Genomic DNA, 20,118 nt, shown 5'->3' on the forward strand with positions numbered 1-20,118 from the left:
TAAGCACCGGTACTCTCCCGGGCTGTCTTTTTTTGGCTGGCTTCCGGGCACAGATAACAGATGGTTCAATGAATGTCATTTCTACTGTAAATAACGCTTGTAAATCTTACTGACAGTGAGAAAATGACAATGAATGTCATTTCTACTGTAAATAACGCTTGTAAATCTTACTGACAGTGCAAAAGGAAAGTTGCAATCTTTGAAAACAAATAGTTTTAAGAATATGTTTCTTTATTCAGTCATATTCTCTTTCACATCATCTTTCTTGGGGCCTGTGTTTCTTCATAAAAATTAAATATTAATTTTAAAATCATAATCTAGTATTTTACACTTTAAAAATATTTTTTCATATGTTATAGGAAACACAGATGATGAACTACATCTGTTTTATACACCAGCAGCTGGTGAATCAGTCTTACTTGCCCTCAGCTACCCACGTCAAGTGGCAAGATGAAGAATGAAATCTAAGCCTTCTGAGGCAAGAACATGAGATTGCTTTCACTACAGTAGGACATGGAGGTGCACAAACTATTTATAAACTTTTCAGGCTATATTGTCTTAAATACAAAATGGTTCATTAAAATCCACCCCTTTTGCCTAGTAAATAGAATGCGCCTTTATTGATATGCTTTATCTGGTAAAGGCGATAATGACCAAGAGGAGAGGTGAAGGAGTTAAGCCACTCAGGTTCCTATGCTCCACTCATCTACATACAAGCTGCCTAACTTTGGAAAATTCAGACAATTTACGAGTTTTTCTGGAATTTGGTTATCTCGACTACCTAATGGGAACCATAGTCCCAGTCTCCTACATTGTTTTAGGGATTAAATATGTTTGTGGCTCAAGGGTGTCCTACTCTTTGCGACCCCATGGACTGTAGCCCACCAGGCTCCTCTGTCCATGGAATTCACCAGGCAAGAATACAGGAGTGGGTCGCCATGCCTTCCTCCAGGGGATCTTCCCAACTAATTAATATTAAATATTCAATAAAAAACTAGCTGATATTATTTACTATTATTCCAAAATTTGGTAGCATTTCTTCTCTAAGCTTTCTTTAAAATTCAGCACTCCATATATCCTTCTCTTGGTAAATCCAGAATTATCACACTGTGAAGTACTTAGAGTACATTGATTATTTAATTGATATATACATAATTCAATACAATAATATACAAATCCATTTTAAAATTTCAGTTAATAATTTTTTAAATCATTTCTCCCTAAAAAAACAATTTAATTTTTTTTGTTTAATACTTTTTTTTGTTTTTTTTTTTTTATTTTTTTTTTCCATTTATTTTTATTAGTAACAGACAAATAGTGGCAGTCCAGTAAGGATACTATATAATTTTACCAAATCATTCTGTCTATAATTTTCCCTTTTTTAATGTATGCTCATGAATTCCTTTTATTTTATTTTATTGGCCACAAGGCATGTGGAGTCTTAACTCACCAACCAGAGATCAAACCCACAGACCCCTGCATTGGAAGTGCAGAGGCTTAACCACTGGGTCACCAGAGAAGTCCCGCTTTCTATAAATGTCTACCTATGGTGATAATATTCACTTTACTGAAGCCTTGGAAAGTTGCCTTATATTTTAGATTTGACTGTAGATATAAGAAATGGTACATAAATATATGGCTTTTATGGGTTTAAATGTGTACAATTGTGAGACATTTCTAACATGCAGGTCAAGTTTATTTGTAACTTCCAGTGAAAGTTACAAAGAACATTTCTTCCCCCTCTTAAATAAATGCCTTCTGGTAGCATTTCTCTTAAGAGTAAAGAACTAAGGTGCCCAGGGCTGCCGGAAAAAAGATACTGTCATCTTTTTACTGGTTTTCTTTATCTTTTCCACCCAGAAGGCTAACAAGAAAACCGGGTGCTCACGCTTCGTCATGCTTCCATTTCTGCACACTTTAGATGACTTGCTATCACTTCTGGCTTTTAAAGCCCAAAGTCTACCCTGAAGATCTGACAGAGAAAGAGAACTAGAAATATCCTAAGCTTGTGAGTAGACTCCCCCAAGTGTTTTCATTTCTTGGTCATCAAATTGGAAATGATTGGACCAATTCGATGTTTTATTCTCTTTGGCACTTAGCTCTGTAACCCCAAGGTTCCGGGGAGAGTTTCCAAAATAGTGCCTAGACGCTGCATCTAATTTATTTTGCTTCATCTAGAAATTAGTTCTACTTATCCCCATCCCTCAGCCCAAATTTCCATTCTTCAACTTCGGCAAAATGGATAGCAAGAAATCGCTTGCTGTTTTAAGACACAGTAAAATAGAGCTACCCTAAGAAATAATTCCCTTCCACAAGGGCTTCCCTTGTGGCTCAGCTGGTAAAGAATTTCCCTGTAATGCAGGAGACCTAGGTTCAACCCTTGGGTTGGGAAGATCCCCTGGAGAAGGGAAAGGCTACCCACTCCAGTAGACTGGCCTGGAGAATTCCATGAACTATGTTCACAGGGTCGCAGAGAGTCAGATATGACTGAGCAACTTTCACTTTCAAGAAATAATTGGACATTAAGCAGAGCTTGTCTTCCCCCTATTCTTGAGTCACTAAAGGGTTTCATGCAGAAAACTATCCATTCTACAATGCATGTGAGAGGTAGATGGTAACCATTTGAAATACATATAGATTTAGTCTTTGAGTGTCTGATATAATCCTTTGAAGTTTTCCAGTTATGAAACCTATAGCAACCAGAACACTTGTTTGGTCTCTTAAGCAGAAAATATTTTTATAAGAAGTTTAGCAAAAGTTCATGCAGTCAATGGTAAGTTGGAGACAAAGATTTGGGAACTGAATAAAAGTTAGGATACTAACAGAGAATTATAAAGAACAAGCAAAATAACTTTTTGCAGCAGCCATCTCAACAGGAAGCCACCAGCTTCATTTGCTTCAGACAGAAGCATGTGACTGACTGAGGCTTTCTCATGTTCCCATATCACCTTGGGTGGCACAAGTGTATCTAAAACATATCTGGTTCTTAATAAATGTCGAATGAGTGAATGAATAAGTGAACAAATGAAGTTGTTGAATTTGGAGTCATAAGAATACCTTTTGCTTAAGTCACTTCTAGTGTCAAAACTGTATTTGGAATTTCATTTGATTTTCTGACAACTTCAGAGGGCTAATGTGAGTCATAGACCATTATTTTCTGTCATCAATTCAATGGGTGATTATAACTAACTCTCAGTTTTGTTTCAGCCCCTGTTTATTCTCCTCCAAAATGGAGGAAACAGGACTGGGATGGATGATATTAAAATGAGGCAGGATGTACTTTAACTTACTGGGTCTGACTTCCATTTTCTTTAAAGATCTCTTGAAATTTCATGTGAGGGATGGACACAATAGGCAGCAAGAAAGCATTAAGAAGAGAGTTCTGAGTGTACTGAGACAATTTGGAATAAAAATATATATGAAGAAATAAGTACCCTAAGTTGATGTTTTAAATGGGTGTTTTGCTACATCTCAGCAAGGATCTGGGAGTAGATTCTGAAGAAGAAGATGTTGTCCTTCTACCTAGGTCAGACGTGTTGTGCACAGAAGCCCTAAATGTACCATCTATTTTGAAAAATATATTACAGCCTACCCTGAGTTCTGTCCACAGAGACCATTCTAGATGACTACCTCTTGCTGAGAAATGGCATTTTTTTCTTCTCTACTGTGCACTCTTTCTGGGTGAGCGCTTTCAGTCTCTGGGTTATAAAGACCATATCTATACCAGTGACTTCCAACTTTGTATGACCAACCCTGACACACTCAGGAAGTTCAGACCCATATTTCCAGGTGCCAAATTGAGATCTCCAAAAAATAACACAGCCAAAGTAGAATTCTTGATTTTCCCTCCAAATTTACTCTGTCTTGATCCTTCCCAGGCTCACCACCAAGTTACTTAACCCAAAACTTATTGATCCTTCTCTTCCACTCACAATTACAGGCTGGCAGTAAGAACTGTGGCCTCTGACTAGAAACACACAGCAGACCTAACTAGTCCTGTCCATCTGTACAACCACCAACCAACCAGCACAAACTACCCAATCTCTTGCCTAGACAACCAGGAGAGCCATCTAACTGGCTTCCTTTCATTTGCTCTTGACCCCTAAATCCATCCTTCACCTAGCAACCAATGTTATCTTTTATTTAACATTTATTTATTTATTTGGCAGCACTGGATCTTAGTTAAGGCACCAGGGATATTCGCTGCGGCATGAGGGATCCAGTTCCTTGATCAGGGATTATAATCCCCTGCACTGGGAGCACAGAAGCACACAGAGTCATAATTATTAATATTAGGCCACCAGCAAAGTCCCGCAACCAGCATTATCTTTTTAAAATGAGCATCCAATCATATCACTTCTATGAGTCACACTCTCCCATGACCGTCCATAGCACTTAAAATCAAACCAAAGTCCTCTTCCTGCTATCTAAGTCTTACATCATCTGAGGTTGGCTTCTGAATCCAACCTCATTTTTATCATTTTCTATTAGATCTAATCCATGTCTGCTTTCTTATGGTTCTTTGACCCATAGAAACTTTGCTCTGTTTATCCCCTTTGCTGGATGCTCTCCTCTCTGAGCACCATATGACTGACTCCTTCCTATTACTGGGATCTTGGTTTACATATCTCCTCCTTAGAGAAACAGTCTCTGGGTATCCAACCTAAGATAACGCCTCCATCACTCTCTAGCCTATCAGATTCCATTTGATCCTACAGTCCTTGCGTAGCATGTTAGATTGCTAGGGCTGCCTTAACAAAGTACCACAGACTGAACAGTTTAACAATAAGCTGTCTCCTCACAGCTTTGCAGGCCAGAAGTCGGAGGCGAAGGTATCAGTAGGATTAGTTTCTTCTGAGGCCTCTCCCCGTGGTTTGTATACGGCTACATTCTCACATGTTTTTCCTTCTGTATCCACCTGTGTCCCACTCTTTCCTTCTTGTAAGGATATCAGTCAGATTGGGTTAGGGCCGAAACTTGTGACTTCACTTTAACTTAATCATACCCTTAAAAACTCTATTTCCAAATAAAGTCACATGCTGAGTTACTGGGAGTTAAGACTTTAACATATGAATTTTAGAGGAACACAATTCAGTCCATAACATTTATATAATTGTCTATTAATAAATACCAGATACCCCCATACCCATACTTCAAACAGAAAATAAGTTCCATGAAAGCAGAGACATTACCTGTCTTGAAAACCATAATATCTCCTGCACTGAAATATGTCTAGAGTAGAGCAGATATAATGTATATAAAGTCTAGCATAACTTGCAATTCATTAATTTTTTAATATAAGAATTATTTCTGGAAGATTATTAACTATCAACAAAGGTCATGATTGCTTATTTGTTTTATTCTCTACCCAAACTTCTTTTTTAGAATGTGTTAATAGAACAATTAAACTTAGAATTTTTAGCTCCAAATTCCTGAAAATTTCACAATATGTACACATTAAACAATATTTATATTCAAGTTGCTCCTAGAAATATTATTTGACATGGGGGAAAGGAAAGGGACAGATTCCATTTTACTTCAGTAAAATCAGTTCATGCCAAAGTTTATATTCAAATTCTATGTAGAAATCTTGCCCATTTTACTTTTATCAATTCTTTGCATAAAATCTGTTTGAAAAAAAGAAAACAGTAATTTTATAAGTGGAAGGAATATTAATTCATTCAATAGGGAATAATTTAATAATTTAAGTGAAATATAATTGTTTCACTGTTATTACAGTAACTATACCATGTGCAAAAAATAATTTTAATCAAAATACTGTATGTGCATGCATGCCTGCTTAGTTATGTCTGACTCTGCCACCTCCTGGACTGTAGCCCACTAGGCTCCTCTGTCCATTGGATTGTCCAGGAAAGACTACTGGACTAGGTAATCATTTCCTCCTCCAAGGGATCTTCCTGACCCAGTGACAGAACTCGCGTCTCCAGTATCTCCTATATTGTAGGTAGATTCTCCACTCCTGAGCCATTGGAGAGGCCCAAAATACTATATCTGCAGTTACCTAACTGGTCCCAGTGATTTTACTTTGAATTGACTATACTTTCTACTTTGGCTCACAGAAAAATGAACACTGTAAAGTACCAAATTCAGAAATAAGAAAGTTCATAAGCTAAAGATACCATAGTGTCTAATGGAGACAAAATATGTGCAACTTCCTCATAGTCAGGGTTGTTAGGTGAGTGGATTACAGGTCCCAGAGCCAGTCTGACTAGGCCTGCTCCATCAGTTGATAAATGGAAGAGAGCTTGGAAGGCAGCTATGCTCATCACTGCACCACCAATGTATAAATGTAAGAAGTCTTTCTAACCTTTTTCTAACAAGCTTTCTAACCTCTCTGCACATTAAATGCCTCATCTCTAAAATGGAGATAATAATAGCACCTATCTCATTAGGTATTATGTTGCTATGAAATATAATCAAAATTATTTAGGGCAAAGTTTAGCACAGAATCCTGAATATGGTAAATACTTACTAAATATGTTTATTAACAGACTAAATTATCTGGAAGTTATTTCATTAAAAAAAAACAACTAGCTTCGAATATAAAAGACAAACTAGATATTGTCAGTTCTCCTTGTTGAAAAACAAGATATTTGGACATCTGCAGTATGAAAGTATGTTATTAAAAAGAAAAAATAAAGGAGTTTTGAGGTGTGACTTTAAGCCCATGGTCCTTTGTCAATCTTCACCCTGAAATGAAATTAATTGGGTTCCATCAATCAAAGAAAAATAAATAGTTTTATACTAGCTGGTATTAATTTTATATTTTAAATTGTTTTGTAGGTGTTTTTTTCAATTAAACTATAATTTTATGCTATCAGAAACAACCAAAATGGGATTTCCTGGTGGTCCAGTGGTTAAGAATCTGCTTTGCAGCACCGGGGCGCAGGTTTAATCCTTGGTCAAGGAACTAAGATCCCACCTGCCATGGAGCAAGTAAGCCCGTGTGCTACAACTGGTGAGCCTACGCACCACAGCTAGAGTGTGCGTGCCTCAGTGAAAGGCTCCCCATGACAGAATAGAGACTCCACATGCTGCAACTAAGACATAGTTTAGCAGTCAAGTAAATCAAATAATAAAGATTTTTTTCAAAAAGGAAATAATAACAAAACCTCAACATTACCAAGTAGAGATGAAAAATGTTATAATAGCATTGAAATATCAATCAGGAAATATGGAACAATGAGACTGAAAACTACATAGAAGTAGTCACCCCTCTGACTTAGTCTTGGTAATACGCTATTTTTATCAGGATGGCTAAGTATTAATATTTCTTCATATAAATTAGAATGACAAATGCTAAAACATAATAAAGGCATGCTAAAAGGTAATCAAATGCAGCTATCAGGAGAGTGTGGCACTGGCAAATCAATGTGAATAGACAAATCAAGCAATGGAACAAAACAGATAGTCTAGAAATAGACCCCTACTCAACTGATCTTTGACAAAGAAGCAAAGGCAAGGCAATGAAGCAAAGACAGGGTTTTCAACAAATAATGCTGGAATCGCTAAATATCTGCATGTAGGAAAAGAAAAAAAGAAAAGAGAATCTACACACAGGCATAACACCCGTCACAAAATGTACTCAAAGTAGATCACGAATTTAATGTAAAATGTTGTTGCTTAGTCACTAAGTCATGTCCAACTCTTTTGTGACCCCATGGACTGTAGTCTGCCAGGCTCCTCTGTCCATGGTATTTTCTAGGCAAGAACTGAAGCTGGTTGCCATCCTTCTCCAGGAATCTTCCCGACCCAGGGATCAAACCCACATCTCCTGCATCTCCTGCATTGGCAGATGGATTCCTAACCACTGAGCCACCAGGGAAATGCAAAACTATAAAATTAGGAGAAAATCTAGATGATATTGCATTTGGCAATGACTTTTTTGATAGAACACCAAAAGCACAATCCATGAAAAAAAGAAGGTGGACTTCATTAAAATTAAACATTTCTGCTCTATGAAAGAAAGTGTTAAGAGAATGAAAAAACAACAAAATGCAAGATGATAAAGCTACTCTGAAGGCAGTTTGGTGTTTCTTACAAATTAAACACACTCTTAATAACTTGATACAACCCAAATGTCCATGCAAAAACCTGCATGCAGATATCTACAGCAGTTTTATCCATAATCGCCAAAGCTTGGAAGCAACCAAAATGTTATTCAGAAACTGAATGGGTAAATAAACTATGATTCACTCGGACAATGAAATATTATTCAGTGCTAAGAAGAAATGAGCTATCAAGCCATGAAAAGACATGAATGGCTTAAATGCACATTACTAAGGGGAAGAAGTCAATCTTAAAAGTCTACACAACATGTGATTCCAACCGTATGACATTCTACAAAAGGCAAAACCATGGAGACAATAAGAAGATCAGAGATTTTTAGGGATTAGGACAGAGAGAAGAATGGATAACAGGAGCACAGAGAATTTTAAGTCAGTAAAAATAATCTATATTGTACCATAAAGATAGATACATATCATTATAGATTTGTCCAAATTCACAAAATGTACAAAACCAAGAGTGAATCCTAATGTGAACTGTAGTCTTTGGATGCCTACAACATGCTGATGTAGGCCCATCAATTGTAACAAATGAACCAATTCTGAGGGGACTGGGCGGGTGTTTGAATAGGGAAGTCTACGTACATTGCGCTGGGGTAGGGGGTATGTGGGAAGTCTGTTTATCCACTCCATTTTTCCTGTGAACCTAAAACTACTGTAAAAAATAGTCTATTGAAAAATAATACAAGCAAAAATAATTTCTTAAGAAAGAGTGGCCAAGTGAAAAATTATGAAAGGTGGCTGTGTGTGTGTGTGTGTGTGTGTATGCGCGCGCGTGCACTGTGGCTTCTTCAGTCATGTCCTACTCTTTGTGACCCTATTGACTATAGCCTGCCAGTCTCCTTCTGTCCTTGGGATTCTCTGGGAAAGAACATTGGAGTGGGTCGCCGTATTTATAACTAAATGCCAATTTTGACAGTGATATAACCTGACATAATAATATTATAAAACACCAGAATGGAAAATATTTAAATAATATTGTGCTCCAAATATAAGCATTTTCATTTCCTTTTTCTTAAAACTTTTGGCCACACCATGTGTCTTGCAGAATCTTAGTTACCCAACCTGGAATTAAACCTGCTACCTGCATGGTGAGGGCACAGAGTTCTAACCCCTGAACTGTCAGGGAATCCCCTAAACATATGCATTTCTTATTCTTATTATTGCTATTATTTTATTATTATTATCTTGTTTTATTCCTGAGCACACTACTTTTTCATTAAAAATAATCTTAATGGCTGCAAATATTAGATTTATAGAGAAATACATATAGCGGATTGCAAAAGGGCATTAATTAAAGGTTGTGCATGCTCGGGCACTCAGTTGAGTTTGACTCTTTGCGACCACGTGGACTGTAGCCTGCCAGGTTCCTCTGTCCATGGAATTTTTCCAAGCAAGAATACTGGAGTGGGTTGCCATTTCCTCCTCCAGGAGATCTTCCTGACACAAGGATTGAACCTGTGTCTCCTGGATCTGCTGCTTGGCAGGTGGATTCTTTACCACTGAGTTACCTAGGAAGCCAATTAAAGGTTGTACAAATCAAAAACTAAAACAACTGGTACTCAAGACTCAGGTTAGGCTTTGCTACTTAATATCCAGGCTTTCTGTCACAAATAGAAACAAAAACAGATCCAAAAAATTGTATTGAGCATTTATTATGTGCTATGTGTGTTAGTCAGTCAGTCGTGTCGGACTCCTTGCAACCCCATAGACTGTAGTCTGGCAGGTTCCTTTGTCTATGGAATTTTCCAGGAAAAAATATTGGAGTGGGTTAACATTTCCTAATTCAGGGGATCTTCCCAATCCAGGGATCACACCCAGGTCTGCATTGCAAGCAGATTGTGAATCATCTGAGCCACCAGGGAAGCATTGTTTTAAAATTCAGGAAAGAATTTTAAAAATCTAGGATTCTTATGAGACAAAAAATGAATATATAAAACATGAAACATAAAGTTTGTAGTACTAAGTATAACTATAACAGACTCTCTAGAAAAGAAATCTTCATGGAGGAAGTAAGATCTCAGCCAAATTTCCAAAGGGTGGTCAGGATAACCAGAAGAGAATTATTCTTGATTTAGAATTGCCACACTATGTGAGTGTATGCAAGAAAGAGAGCTTCTAGAAAGCAGACAGCTTGGACACATTCCAGACTTTGCATTGTTAGCTGTGTGTCTGGTGAGCTCCATGAAGTACTAAAACTTTTATATCCCTTCTTCCAATTGACCCTTACCAGAGCTCTAGAAGGCTGAAATTATTAGCCTCATTTTAAAGAAGAAAATAAAGAATGAAAGAAACCAAGATCAAATCCCTAGTTATATAATAGAGCTATAATCTGAAAATCTTGATCTCTCTGGTTCTAAAATTATGTTTTATCCACTATAGCAAACTCTCTTCTTTGCACACTCATATATTGTGACATTTATTTCTGCATATATAACTGTAATCTTATCTGAATAAAAATAAATATAAGGTGCATACACAAAGCTAATATTTACAGCCTTGTTCTTTTTGAAAAAAGAGTTTTTTTAACAAACAATTTTAATAGTTGTATTTACATGAATAATTCATAAATCAAAACAATAAAGTACAAAAAGAGAAGTTTGCCTCCATCCCTGCCTTTTTTTCTCATTCTTTCTTCTACTCATTCTAGGTAATGATTCTGCTAGCTTCTTATTTGTTCTTCCACTATTCTTTAACACAAGAAAATATGAAAATATATAGTCATTTCCTTCCTCTTATTCTCTTTACACTCATACCGTACTCTTTCATTAGCAGTTTATCCTGAAGATCATCCTGTATCAGTCACTAGGGGTCTTCATCATTCTTTCTTGTGGCTACATAATAGGCCACTGGGTGGATATGCTGTAATTTATGTAACTGGTTCCACACGTGTATAGGTATATTTATTGAATAAACTCCCAGAAGTGAGATGATTGGGCCAAAGGTAGATACATCTTCAGATCTAGTAAATATAGCCACTTTTCCTGCTATAGACCATGTACCATTTTTCATATCTACCAGGAAATACATAAGAAAGCAGCTTTCTCTAGCAACTTGACAACAGCGTATGTGCTCAGATTTCTGGGTTTTTGCCAATCTGATAGGTAAGAAATGACACTGCAGTGTGAATTTCATATTTGTTATTTTATTGGTAAGTGCTCTTTTTTGAAGATCTTTTCATAAGATTGGGGGCCATTAGAATTTTATGTTCTGTGAACTGTGCATGCCTTTTGCCTATTCTCTATTGTATTCATTGACCTTCCTCTTTTCAATTTCTAAGACTTTCATAAACTAGACGAATTCATTTTTTGTCTGGAGTGTGAGATGCAAATATTTTCCCCGGGGTCTTAACATTTCTTTTCCTTTTGCTTATGATGTTCTATTGTAATGTAAAAATTAGTGTGTGTGTGTGTGTGTGTGTAGTATAATGTAAAACTCATCTTTTCTTCCTGGCTTCTGAAATTTGAGCCATACTTAAGATCAGCCTTCTCTACTCATTGGTTTTAGAAGAATTCTCCTGTTTCTCACTAGGAAGTCTGAGTGAACACACATTCTCTTCAGACATAAAAATAGACATTGCATTGCTAGCTGACTGAAAGTAGTTTGTTTCAAGTTATCATGCACAAGGCTCCTCCCAGGCATCAGGATGATAATACTCTGGCCGTGTCTTTGAATTGCTTACAACCTTATCTTGATATGTTCTGATAAGGGATTAGGAAAGGGCTTTGTGCAAAGGGCTGAGAGAACTCAGATATGAGACACTTAGCCCAACCTCATGCATTGGAGAAGGCAATGGCAACCCACTCCAGTGTTCTTGCCTGGAGAATCCCAGGGACGGGGGAGCCTGGCGGGCTGCCGTCTATGGGGTCGCACAGAGTCAGACACGACTGAAGCGACTTAGCAGCAGCAGCAGCAGCATGGTCCAGGAAGGTTTCCTAGAAGAAATGATCCTGTTTTGTAATTGTAGGGAGAGGTGATGAAAAATATTATTTGTAAAAAAAGAAGAAGAAAAGAAGGGCAAACAATATATGTAGAAGGCATAATTTGTTAAAAACAACATCTTAACAAACATGAAAATCCTGGTCAGGCAAGAATTAACAAGAGGTATTAAAATCATTAGGTGTATGATTTATGAAGAATGAGTTTTTTATATTCCTTAGAAATCACACAGATTACTTCAGAATTTCACAACTTAGGCAAATTTAACAACACAGATGTTGGGATCTATTGAATGCTGGACTCAAAATAGTACCAAGTCCATCTGAAATTTTTTAAATTAAATATTTTATCATCAAGCTTTAAGATATGACTTACACTTTATATGAAATAAAGGAACAATTTTTTTAAAAGGCAAAAAAAAAAAATCCTAAATTAAGACCACGTATGAACTGCATCAGTTCAGTTCAGTTCAGTCAGTCATCTCCGACTCTCTGCAACGCCATGGACTGCAGCACACCAGGGTTCCTTGTTCATCACCTACTCCTGGAGCTTGCCCAATCTCATGTCCATCGAGTCGGTGATGCCATCCAACCAACTCATCCTCTGTCATCCCATTCTCCTCCAGCCTTCAAACTTTCCCAGCATCAGGGGCTTTTCCAATGAGTCAGTTCTTCGTATCAGGTGACAAAAGTATTGGAGTTTCAGCTTCAGCATCAGTCCCTCCAATGGACACCCAGGACTGAACTCCTTTAGGATGGACTGATTGGATCTCCTTGCAGTCCAAGGGACTCTCAAGAGTCTTCTCCAACACCACAGTTCAAAAGCGTCAATTCTACGGTGCTCCGCTTTCTTTACGGTCCAATTCTCACATCCATACATGACCACTGGAAAAAACATAGCTTTAACTAGACTTTTGTTGGCAAAGTAATGTCTCTGCTTTTTAATGCTGTCTGAGTTTGTCATAGCTTTTCTTCCAAGGAGCAAGCGTCTTTTAATTTCATGGCTGAAGTCACCATCTGCAGTGATTGTGAAGCCCCCCCAAAATAAAACCTCTCACTGCTTCCATTGTTTCCCCATCTATTTGCCATGAAGTGATGGGACTGGATGCCGTGATCTTACTTTTCTGAATGTTGAGTTTTAAGCCAGTTTCTTCCCTCTCCTCTTTCACTTTCAACAAGAGGCTCTTTAGTTCTTCTTTGCTATCTGCCGTAAGGGTGGTGTCATCTGTGTATATGAGGTTATTGATATTTCTCCCAGAAATTTTGATTCCAGCTGGTGCTTCATCCAGTCCAGCATTTCACTTGATGTATTCTGCATATAAGTGAAATAAGCAGGGTGATAATACACAGCCTTGACGTACTCCTTTCCTGCCTTGGAACCAGTCTATTGTTCCATGTACAGTTTTAACTGTTGCTTCTTGACCTGCATACAGATTTCTCAGGAGGCAGGTAAGGTGGTCTGGAATTCCCATCTCTTTAAGAATTTTCCAGTTTGTTGTAAATTGCACACAGATTCCTTAATGGACAATTTCTTTTGTATATTAATTTAACAATTACTAATTTCTCCCATCAGGGAGCTTCCATAACCCCCTTATCCTTATCCATCAGAAGGCAGACAGAATGAAAACCAAATCACAGAAAAATAATAAAACTGATCACATGGACCATAGCCTCATCTAATTCAATGAAACTATGAGCTATGTCGTGTAAGGCCAACCAAGACGGACAGGCCATGGCGGAGAGTTCTTCTGACAAAACGTGGTCTATTGAAGAAGGGCATGGCAAACCACATCAGTATTCTTGCCTTGAGAATACCATGAACAGTATGAAAAGGCAAAAAATAAGAAACTGAAAGATGAACTCCCTAGGTTGGTAGGTGCCCAATATGCTACTGGAGATCAGTGGAGATAAAACTCCAGAAGGAATGAAGAGATGCAGCTAAAGCAAAGACAACACCCAGCTGTGGATGTGGCTGGTGATGGAAGTAAAGTCCGATGCTGTAAAGAACAATATTGCATAGGAACCTGGAATGTCAGGTCCATGAATCAAATTAATTGGAAGTGGTCAGGCATGACATGGCAAGAGTGAACATTGACATTTTAGGAATCAGTGAGCTAAAATACACTGCAATGGGTGGATTTAACTCAGATGACCATTATATCTACTACTTGGACAAGACCTTAGAAGAAGTGGAGTAGCCATCACAGTCAACAACAGAGTCCAAAATGCCATACTTGGGTGCAATCTCAAAAATGACAGAATGGTCTCTGTTCATTTCCAAGGCAAACCATTCAATATCACAGTAATCCAAATCTATGCCCCAACCAGTAATGCTGAAGAAGCTGAACTTGAATGGTTCTATAAGACCTACATGATCTCCTAGAACTAACACCCCAAAGAGATGTCCTCATCATTATAGGGGACTGGAATGCAAAGGTAGGAAGTCAAGAGCTACCTAGAGTAACAGGCAAATTTGGCCTTGGAGTATAAAACAAAGCAGGTCAAAGGCTAACAGAGTTTTGCACAAGAGAACACACTGGTAATAGCAAATACCCTCTTCCAACAACACAAGAGAAGACTCTACACATGGACATCACCAGAGGGTCAACACTGAAATCAGATTGATAACATTCTTTGCAGCCAAAGATGGAGAAGCTCTACACAGTCAGCAAAACAAGACCGGGAGCTAACTGTGGCTCAGATCATGAAATCCTTATTGCCAAATTCAGACTTAAATTGAAGAAAGTAGGGAAAACCACTAGACCATTCAGGTATGACCTAAATCAAATCCCTTACAATTATACAGTGGAAGTAACAAGCATATTCAAGGGATTAGATATGATAGACAGAGTGCCTGAAGAATGATGGATGGAGGTTCATGACATTGCACAGGAGGTGGTGATCAAGATCATTCCTAAGAAAAGCAAATGAAAGAAGACAAAATGGTTGTCTGAGGAGGCCTTAGAAAGAGCTGAGAAAATAAGAGAAACCAGAGGCAAAGGAGAAAACGAAAGATATACCCATTTGAATACAGACTTCCAAAGAATAGCAAGAAGAGAAAAGAAACCCTTCCTCAGGGATTGATACAAAGAAATAGAGGAAAACAATAGAATGAGAAAGACTAGAGATCTCTTCAAGAAAATTAGAGATACCAAGGGAACATTTCATGCAAAAACGGGCACAAAAAAGGGACCTAACAGAAGCAAAAGTTATTAAGAAGAGGTGGCGAGAATACACAGAAGAACTGTACAAAAAAGAGCTTCATGACCCAGATAACCACGATGGTGTGATCACTCACCTAGAGCCACACATCCTGGAATGCGAAGTCAAGTGGGTCTTAGGAAGCATCACTACAAGCAAAGCTAGTGGAGGTGATGGAATTCTGTTGAGCTATTTCAAGTCCTAAAAGATGATGCTGTGAAAGTGCTGCACTCAGTACGCCAGCAAATTTGGAAAACTCAACAGTGGTCACAGGACCAGAAAAGGTCAGTTTTCATTCTGATCCCAAAGAAAGGCAATGCCAAAGAATGTTCAAACTACCACACAATTGCACTTATCTCACTCACTAGCAAAGTAATGCTCAAAATTCTCTAAGCCAGGCTTCAGCAGTACATGAACTGAGAAATTCCAGATGTTAAAGCTGGATTTAGAAAAGGCAGAAGAACCAGAGATCAAATTGCAAGCATCCATTGGGTCATCAAAAAAGCAAGAGATTTCCAGAAAATTGTCTACTTCTGCATTACTGACTACACCAAAGCTTTTGACTGTGTGGATCCAACAAACTGTGGAAAATTCTTCAAGAGATGGGATTACCAGACCACCTTACCTGCCTCTTGGAAAATCCACATGCAGGTCAAGAAACACCAGTTAGGACTGGACATGGAACAACAGACTGGTTTCAATGTGGGAAAGGAGTATGTCAAGGCTGTATATTGTCACCCTGTTTATTTAACTTCTATGAAGAATACATCAGGCAAAATGCCAGGCTGGGTGAACCATAAGCTGGAACCAAGATTGCTGGGAAAAATATCAATAACTTCAGATATGCAGATAACACAACCCTTATGTCAGAAAGTGAAGAACTGAAGAGTCTCTTTCCGAAAGTGAAAGAGGAGAAGGAAAAAGCTGGCTTAAAAGTCAACATTCAGAAAACTAAGATCATGGCATCTGGTCACATCACTTCATGGCAAATTGATGGGGAAACAATGGAAACAGTGAGAGAGTTTATTTTGGGGGGGCTTCAAAATCACTGCAGATGGTGACTTCAGCCATGAAATTAAAGACACTTGCTCCTTGGAAGTAAAGCTATGACAAACCCAGACAGCATTAAAAAGCAGAGACGTTACTTTCCAACAAAAGTCTGTCTAGTCAAAGCTATGGTTTTTCCAGTGGTCACGTATGGTTGTGAGAGTTGGACTGTGAAGAAAGCTGAGCACTGAAGAATTGATGCTTTTGAACTGTGGTGTTGGAGAAGACTCTTGAGAGTCCCTTGGACTGCAAGGAGATCCAACCAGTCCATCCTAATGGAAATCAGTCCTGAATATTCATTGGAAGGACTGATACTGAACCTGAAGCTCCAATACTTTTGTCACCTGATGCGAAGAACTGACTCATTGGAAAAGCCCCTGATGCTGGGAAAGTTTGAAGGCTGGAGGAGAAGGGGATGACAGAGGATGAGATGGTTAGATGGCATCACTGACTCGATGGATGTGAGATGGAGCAAGCTCCAGGAGTTGGTGATGAACAGGGAAGCCTGGTGTGCTGCAGTCCATGGCGTCACAAGGAGTCACACACGACTGTTCAACCGAATTGAAATGAACTGAATTTCACATAATACATGTAAATATAATTAGAAATACATATGAAAACTTAGACCCAATACATATGGGTCTAAGATTATCCTAACATGCCTTATTTGTTAATAATACAGTTAATCTTCTTTGGTATCCTAATTCTGTCTCTGATTTAGATTATCTTTCCCTTGAGTCCCAATCTGATCAGTTCCTTCTATAACAGTAGCCAGAAAGTGTATCCTGTCAACAATTTTCTCTGTAGTTCCTTTATGCTTTTTTACCAGGGAAAATTAATTGTCAGTAGCCAGATTTACCCTGAGATAACCAGCAAACCAGGGCAGCTTGGCTGCCATTAGTATGTCGACCAATGCTTTCTGTTCTTCTACAAGTGAATTAAAAGTTTGCTGACAGAAAATGAGGTAGTTGGCAAAGAAAATTAGCTTCTGGAAAACAGAGAGAAAACAATGCATTCAAATGTAAAGATGTGGACTCTGTGGTGATGATGGAACATTTGTGTGTCCAATATAAGTTCTGGATTATCTCTGCCTGCATGTACCCCGCTCCTCTTTTGGGGCTGGGGTTCACTCTCCTTTAGAACATTGTTCTTTCAGAGAGGTCTTCCCCAATCTACCCACATCCAAGTCCTCCCCTCCCTTTGTCATCGCCCTATTTTCTGACTATCCATATTTATTCATATCCATAACCGACTCTTTGTGACCCCATGGACTGCAGTCTACCAGGCTCCTCCATCCATGGGATTTTCCAGGCAAGAATACTGGAGTGGGTTGCCATTTCCTTTTCCAGGAGATCTTCCCGACCCAGGGATTGAACCCATGTCTCCCTCATTATAGGCAGACACTTTAGCATCTGAGGCACCAGGGAAGCCCCACAATTACCACACTATCTATGCTTATCATGTTTGTTGATTTGGGTGTCCACTCTCTTCCCTTCATTGGGATATAAGCTCCATGAGAGCTGAGGCTAGATCCAGTTAGCCCCATGCTGTATCCTCAGGGCCTGTAACAGGGCCTTTCATATAACAGGTACTTGATAAAAGTTACCTAACCGAACAAGTACAATACACCATGGTCCATGTGTTCCCCTGCAAGACAGCACACACTCTTAACTAAGAATAAGGCCTCTGTTCCTTTAAGAGATGCCCTAAGAGCTGATAAGATTATAGTAATCACATCAAGTTTTAGTTGTGATAAAAATGCCATTCTAGTATTTAATTTTTTATATTACCTATAGGAAACCCTGAAGTATAAGTTTATGAGTTAAGTTACAACAGAAGTCATTTGTGACAAAACATGAATTTGGGTGATCCTCTTATCTCTTTGGGAAAACAGTTCAATAGGGCGCAGGTTTTACCCTGTGAATAGCAAGCAGCACTTAATTACGACAGACAGAATGGGGGCAATGTTATTTACACTGCAGTTACCTGAGTTCTCCAGTGATAACTTTTACTTAATTGCTGTCAGCTCAGCAATGCAGTCTTGGGAGAGTAATGAAGCTTGGGTTCTTGCCATTTCTTTTTATTTACATATTGTGAAGATTTGCTTAAATTTTTGAGGCCATATTTTATCATGTAAAATGACTGTGCTCATTTCTTTGAAATAAATTCTTTAGACAATTTAAGATGAATATGAAGACATAATTTATATTTTAAAACATTCTCAAGCTTACTGCAAAACAAATCTGAAAAAAATCATTCTGTTGACTTGTACATTAGAAAAGAGATAAGGTTCAATTCCACCTTCAGAGATGACACTTAATCTTATGGATTATAAAGTATGTAATTCTGAAATAAACATTTTCAGATTTATTCTAACTATCTGTAATGTCTGTTTTACTGGTGAATATTAAAGGGGTGATGCAAAAAATGATTCACGAATTTTCCCACAGTGAACAACAAATTTGGCAGGTGTCTTCCTGGGTACGAGGTAGGAATAAAAATAACAAATTGGAAAATATTTCATGGGGGAGGTGGGAGTTAGTGGATTAGAAGACTTTTCTCTGTTAAAATCATGCTTTTCTATTGTTTGAATTTTCTAAAATATGTTTTTGGAGTTATTTAAAAAGAGAAAACAAAATTTTAGAAAAGAAGATAGCATGTAAATTATTTACATAATTGACACAAACTGATATGTTTTTAAATTAAGTAATGTTACACACATCTAAAAATAATAAATGCCACGCTCACTTCAGTGGCACTTGCACTAAAACCAGAACTACACCGAGAAGACAGGCTCCTGCACAAGGATGACATGTAACCTTGTGAAGCGCTCCATGTTTTTCGGGGTTGGGAAAGTTGGACACATGTAAATCAATGTAGTTAGAGCAGGGCCTCACACCATGGACAAAAACAAACTCAGAAATGGCTTAAAAACTTAAATATAAGATATGACACCATAAAACTTTTAAAGGAGAACATAGGCAAAACATTTTTGGACATAAATCATACCAATGTTTTCTTAGGTCAGTCTCCCAAGGTAACAGAAATAAAAGCAAAATAAGAAAATGGGACCTAATTAAACTTATAACCTTTTGCACAGCAAAGAAAAACATAAATAAAACGAAAAGAGAACCTACAGACTGGGAGAAAATATTTGCAAATGATATGACTAACAGGGGCTTAATTTCCAAAATATACAAACAATTCATATAACTCAATAACAACAACAACAACAAAACACCCCAATCAAAAACTGGGCAGAAGACCTAAATAGACATTTCTCCAAAGAACACATACAGATGGCCAATAGGTGAAAGATATTCATCATCACTAATTACTGGAGAAACACAAAAACTACAGTGAGTTATTATTTCAGAATGACCATCATTAATTAGTCTACAAATAACAAATGTTGGAACCCTCCCACACTGTTAGTAGGAATGTAAATTGGCACAGCCACTATGGAAAATAGCAGGGATGTTCCTCAAAAACCTAAAAGTAGAGTTACTATATGATTCTGCAATTCCACTCCTGGGCATAGATCTGGACAAAACTATAATCTGAAATGATATATGCACACCTGTGTTCATAGTAGCACTATTCACAATAGCCAAGACATGGAAACACTCTAAATGTCCATCAATAGATAAATGGATAAAGATGTGGGGTGTGTGTGTGTGTGTGTGTGTGTGTGTATGTATATATAGATAGATATATAAAAGTTAATATATTGTAACACACACATACACAGAGGAATACTACTCAGATATAAAAAAGAATGAAACAGCAACATTTGCAGCAACATGGATGAATCTAGAGATTATGATACTAAGTGACATAAGTCA

General features: G+C 37.8%; 1 non-coding gene across 1 annotated transcript; it reads left to right on the top strand.

Annotated features, from left to right (window-relative positions):
* The first annotated feature begins 19,010 nt into the window (after positions 1 to 19,010).
* LOC122676237 lies at positions 19,011 to 19,115 on the top strand. Its single transcript, XR_006335512.1, has one exon. It is a non-coding gene; the product is annotated as a U6 spliceosomal RNA (small nuclear RNA).
* Positions 19,116 to 20,118: the final 1,003 nt, after the last annotated feature.

Source organism: Cervus elaphus, chromosome 19 (genome assembly GCF_910594005.1).
Source record: "Cervus elaphus chromosome 19, mCerEla1.1, whole genome shotgun sequence".
In the NCBI taxonomy this organism is placed as follows: Eukaryota; Metazoa; Chordata; class Mammalia; order Artiodactyla; family Cervidae; genus Cervus; species Cervus elaphus.